General features: G+C 38.0%; 1 pseudogene; it reads left to right on the top strand.

Moving 5' to 3' along the window:
* Positions 1–337: 337 nt before the first annotated feature.
* On the top strand, positions 338–2,569 carry LOC137934835 (probable polyamine transporter At1g31830; annotated as a pseudogene).
* Positions 2,570–5,793: the final 3,224 nt, after the last annotated feature.

Consider the following 5,793-nt stretch of genomic DNA (forward strand, 5'->3'; position numbering starts at 1 on the left):
CTGAGGTGCTTGCTTTCGAACTTCTATTTTAAACTCTGATGCCTGAAATATTAACTTTTAAAATATTCTGCAGGGCTTGCTAAAACTTTTTTTTTTTTTTCAGATGTTTGGTTTTCACTGTATGCGAAATTTTAAAGCTTTCAGGCGACTTCGATCCTCGTATGACTTACTGCCTCTCTTTTGCTGAGGGGTTGAGGTCCTGTAACACCCGAAAGAGAAAGGATTTTCATTTGTTTTAGCTTAGGTGACAGACTCGATTCGCTCATTTTCGCTTTTTGTTCCTTCACTGCGCCTGCCTAGTAAGATGGTCAAAATCACCAAACCGCTGCTGCTGGAAATTTGAAAGACCTTATTTTGCGTGATGGGAAGCTGAGTATATTGGAAGCGTTTCTCTGTTTAGATGATTTGTAAATGAACTTTTCCAAATTCTTTCACTGCATTGTTTGCTGTTTTTCTCATTGGTAGCTTTATGCTTTCTAATGTGGTATCGCGACAACCAATGCTTCGGAATGCTTTCTATATGGTCTCCGAGCGAAATGAGTAAGCTTCTCATTTTAATACTTTTGCGTTCGTTCTGTTTTGCCATTATCTTCGTTTCTCCTAGAATACGAAGAAACCCCATCTTCCGTTAAGATTTGTTCCACCGCATCTGCTCGAATTTATTAATATTTCGGGAAAAAAAGGAAATATACATCAGGCTTCACGATGGGTATGGCGATTAAGTGATTTTTTCCTATCCTTCTGATTTAGTACTTAAAAGTTTTCAGACTACCTCGCGTTCTGTTTTTGGTTGTCGCTTTGTGTTTAAGCTTTTGATGTTTGTTTGTTATTTTCTCGTTCTACCTAGGGCTTTCGTCTATATCTGCTACTTATAGTGGGTTTGTTTCGTAACCTTCAATCATAGAGTTGCATCTAACAATTCCACTGTCTCACCTGATTGTTTGTTGGCTATGAATATGCAGAAACTGAGAGTAACATCGAGCAAGAACTTTAATTATAAAATGCGAGAGCACAGCGGAGTTGGTTATCAGGACCTTAGAGGAGAACTTCCGATACTTAATAACTTCCCAAAGGTTACTCTTGTTCCCCTTGTCTTTCTGATTTTCTATGAGGTATCTGGTGGTCCGTTTGGTGTAGAAGACAGCGTCAAAGCTGCTGGTCCTCTTTTGGCCCTTCTTGGATTTCTAATTTTTCCATTCATATGGAGTATTCCAGAAGCTCTAATAACTGCAGAAATGGAACTATGTTCCCTGAAAATGGAGGTTATGTTGTATGGGTCTCATCTGCTTTGGGTCCTTACTGGGGTTTCCAGCAAGGTTGGATGAAATGGTTAAGTGGGGTTATTGATAATGCTCTTTATCCTGTTCTGTTTTTAGATTATCTGAAATCAGCTATACCAGCATTCGAAGGTGGTGTTCCCAGGGTTATAGCTGTGCTCATAATTATACTTGGATTAACTTATATGAACTATCGAGGGCTAACGATAGTTGGGTGGGTAGCAGTTTTGCTAGGAGTTTTCTCTCTACTCCCTTTCATTGTTATGGGACTAGTAGCCATACCCAAGCTAGAACCATCCAGGTGGTTCGTGGTGCCCTCGGAACATCTAGACTGGGGTTTGTACCTGAACACACTCTTTTGGAATTTGAACTACTGGGACTCCATTAGTACTTTGGCAGGAGAGGTACATAATCCGAAGAAAAATTTGCCAAAGGCTCTCTTCTATGCTCTTCTGTTGGTCATTTTAGGATATTTCGTTCCTCTTCTTGTGGGCATTGGAGCAATTGAGCTTCAACAAGAAATGTGGAGCGATGGGTATTTCTCAGATGTTGCAAACCTGATAGCCGGTGTGTGGTTGAGCTGGTGGATCCAGAGTGCTTCAGCATTTTCTAATATGGGAATGTTTTTAGCAGAAATGAGTAGTGACTCATACCAGCTTCTTGGTATGGCTGAAAGAGGAATGCTTCCAGAGTTCTTCAGCAAGAGATCTCGCTATGGAACCCCACTGATGGGGATCTTATTCTCTTCTACAGGGGTGATACTGCTTTCTTGGATGAGCTTTCAAGAAATTGTTGCAGCAGAGAACTTCCTTTACTGTTTTGGGATGATCTTGGAGTTTGTGGCTTTTATACAACTGAGAATCAAGTATCCCAAGGCTTTGCGACCTTACAAAATACCCCTGGGGACTGTTGGTTCCATTTTGATGTGTATTCCTCCAACCTTATTGATCTGTGTGGTTTTAGCTCTTACTTCTTTAAAGGTTATGGTCATAAGCCTTATTGCAGTGGTTATTGGGCTTGTTCTGCAACCATGTTTGCAGTACGTTGACAAAAGGCGGTGGATGAGATTCTCCATTAGCACAGACCTTCCAGATCTTCAACATGTGGAAGACGAATATACTGCTTTTTAGCTGTGGACTGAACAGCTTATTGTCTGATCACGGGAGTCTTTCCTCCCTTGTCTTCTTTCATTAGGATTAATAGTCATGAACACTAAATGGCCCTATTAGAGTATCACATTACCTTGTAATTATATCTTCTGTCTAGTTGAATTTTTTTGCCTTCATGCTTCTTTGGCTCCTTTCCTTTCTCTATGAAAGTAACTGACGTCCACTTTTTGTCATGTGCCTATTTATATGGTGTTTTAATCCATGGTAGTATAGACAAGAATCACTTTTTGGCTTTATGCCTTTTGTTGAATTTCTAGAAAAGAGAAATACTCCACTAACTCGTTATTAACTGAGTACAATGAACTTCTATTTATAATAGAGGAAACAAGTAAAATCCAATTACAATTAAACTACCATTGTCCGAGTTATATCCAAAGTCAAACATTAAAAGATAAGTCTTAAAACAATTGAACAACTGGACATAAATAGAAGACTAACAAAAATAAAACACATTTAACTTAAACCCTTCTTTGAGACCTCATACTGTGAGACTTATATAAGACTTCACTATATTAATTCTGACTATGTGAAACTTCTTATTATTAGAGTTATGTAATACTCTTCCATATTTGTTATTTCTCAAGTTGGTAACTCCAGTTTGCAATGAAAATGATTCTTGGTATTCAATCTTCATTGGATAAATTTTTTTCATATATGTTAAATCTTCATCATTTATTCTCCTCCTTATTTTAAATATTTTGGTCACATAAAAATTACAATAACATATGGAATAAAATACATGTTTCTTGTATTTCTTCTTAGGGGTGGCATTGAGTCGAGCCAAGTTCGAATCTGCATATGTTTGAGCTGGGTTTGATGTAAATACTTCGAACTCCAGCTCAAGCCGAGTCTAGGCTCAAGTTTAAAATTGGAATCGAGCTTGGATACAATATTTTTTACTGAAATCGAGCTAGAGCTTGAACCATTTCGAGCTCTAACCTACATTTAAAACTTTGCAAAAAATACATGTCAAATAAACTGTATATAAAATTATATATAAATTTTTCTTAAAATTGGGTATCATCTCTACATAAAATTGGATACATTTTAAAAGAAGTTATTTGAAATTCTAGCAATTTCCCAGTAAAGTAAAGAACATGGAGCCCCATAAACCCCCGTTCAACCCGACAACTCACATCACATCCCTTCTAAATCCACCACGTGACCCTCTGACCCAATCAATTCTAAATTTTGTGCCCCTTTCTCTCTTTCTCGTCTTTATTCTCAACCCTTCATTTTCCATTTCTTTTTTCTCTCTATCGAAACACAAACACCTACAACAATCGGGATAAATTGCGAGAGAGAGCATGGAGGTCAGAGATAGATGAGAAAATGGTTGGAGAGAGAACTGTGATAATCGATTAGATGTCCAGCCAACCATTCACGATCTTCCTCAACAAGCTCTATTTCTTGGTTTCTACTTCCATCTCCTACCAGCTCAAAAAGGTCTCCCTACCCGAATCCCTCACGCGGCTTCCTAAGTGGGTGATGGCTCGTGCTATTGAAAATCTTGTTTGGCAAAAGGATGGTGGAGCTGCAAGGGAGTATTGATAGAGAAAAGAGTTCTTTCAGGATGAAGCAGTGAAATAAGTCCAACAACTGGTTCTGATTCTTGTAGTACAAATATCTCAAGTGGTTCTCGAGGGTTAAATGCTATTGTCTGGTAGCGTCTTCTTCATTGGTTGTTATTGTCAAAATACAATAAATAGCGAGAAATTAGGGTTTGGGTGGAAGCTTGGGAAGTGACAAATTTGACGTTCTCCTGTCCTCCGTCAGTCCTGGGTCCCGAGTCTCGAGTCACGAGCCGGTTCCCAAAAATGGCTAAAACTCATTATATGTTGGGTTTAACTAAACGAGCCAGTTCGTGAGTTTGAGAACCGAACCGAACCTTGTTCAAGTTTGGCTCATTTACTTAAACGAGTCATAAATACTATCTTGAATGGAATTCGGGATCCGGTTATTTAGAATTGAATTGATCGGGAATCAAGTTGAGATCGAGATACTCACAAACTGGCATGGTTCGATGCTACCCCTACTTCTTTTATTTCTCCCGTTCAAGCTGAGGATAAAAAGGACATAGAAACCTAGTTTGGACAAAACATAATGTGGGAGAAGAAAATCACTCATAACATTACAAAAAGCTCTATATACTAATCAAAATGGTTATTGTTTGAAACACACTCAGCTCAATTTTAAAGGCGAAAAAAAGCTCAACTTTAGGGCTTAATATAGAGATTACTCACTTTTTAAGGGTAGCTCAAATACAAATCACCTATTCGGTGAAGAATAAAAGACTTGACTCAAGCTGGATAATTTTAATTTTTAATTTTTTTTGTGTAATTTTTGGATTTATGATATTTATGGTTCAATTTCGTCTTTATAGGGATTAATTTCGAGATGAGGGCTAGGGTTTTGTGTATTTAGTGCTTAGTGCTTGGTATTTACAAGTTTAGGATATTTCAAGGGTTTTTGATTTATTTTTTGGGTTTTGGGTTTAGGATTTGTAAAAAAATTAGGGTTCTCGATTTTGGGGTGATAGGGTTTAGGATTTAGGGTTTGAGCTTTTGGGGGTTTGAAGATCTATGATTTAAGGTTTAGGTTCTGGAATTAGGGTTGAGCATTTAGGGTTAGGGTTTAGAGTTTGGGGTGTTTAGTCCAGTTCAAACAAGGCTGAGTCGCCTACACCGGCGTCCATTAGCCAACGAAACCCGACCCCCATCACCGACGAGGTACAATTCGTAGTGACTGTGAAGTATTTTGGGGCTCTACCAGGGGTTTTCGGTGAATTTCCACTTGATGTGTGTGTGTATTTCCATTGTTTAGTGTATTTGCAATGGAAATAGTTTGATTAATTTTGGAATGATTTAGAATGTTAATGAAAATTTTTCAAGTGCTATGTAATGATTTTTCCATGTGGTGAGGAGATTTGGATGTTATAAATATCCACCACATGGTATTTTCTTTTGTATGGTTTTTATTTCAATGACGGGTAAAGGTTGTCTAAAAAATAAATTCCATGAGGACTATCTCGGATTTAGATTATAAATGGTTGTAAGAAGACAACCAACTGCTCGATCTTATAACATTTGGACCTTTTTAGAAGACAGTAAAATGCTCGATCTCTTGGTCTAGCTGGTCAATATAGGGAACAAGTTGCCCGATAGGGTTTTGAAGCATGAGGTATATATGGACTGTGTCAATTAGTTCAATGAAGATGCCTTCAGTAAAAAAATTGTTGAGCAACTCAAGAATCGAACAAGATACTGGAAGAAAACATACCAAATGGTAATAAGTTGTCTCAACACTAGGGCGTTTGGCTAGGATGCAACCACACAACGAGTTACTGC

Source organism: Aristolochia californica, unplaced genomic scaffold, assembly GCF_029961685.1.
Source record: "Aristolochia californica isolate CCGP_79_NKW_82.1479 unplaced genomic scaffold, dmAriCali1.0.hap1 SCAF_6, whole genome shotgun sequence".
Classification (NCBI taxonomy): domain Eukaryota; kingdom Viridiplantae; phylum Streptophyta; class Magnoliopsida; order Piperales; family Aristolochiaceae; genus Aristolochia; species Aristolochia californica.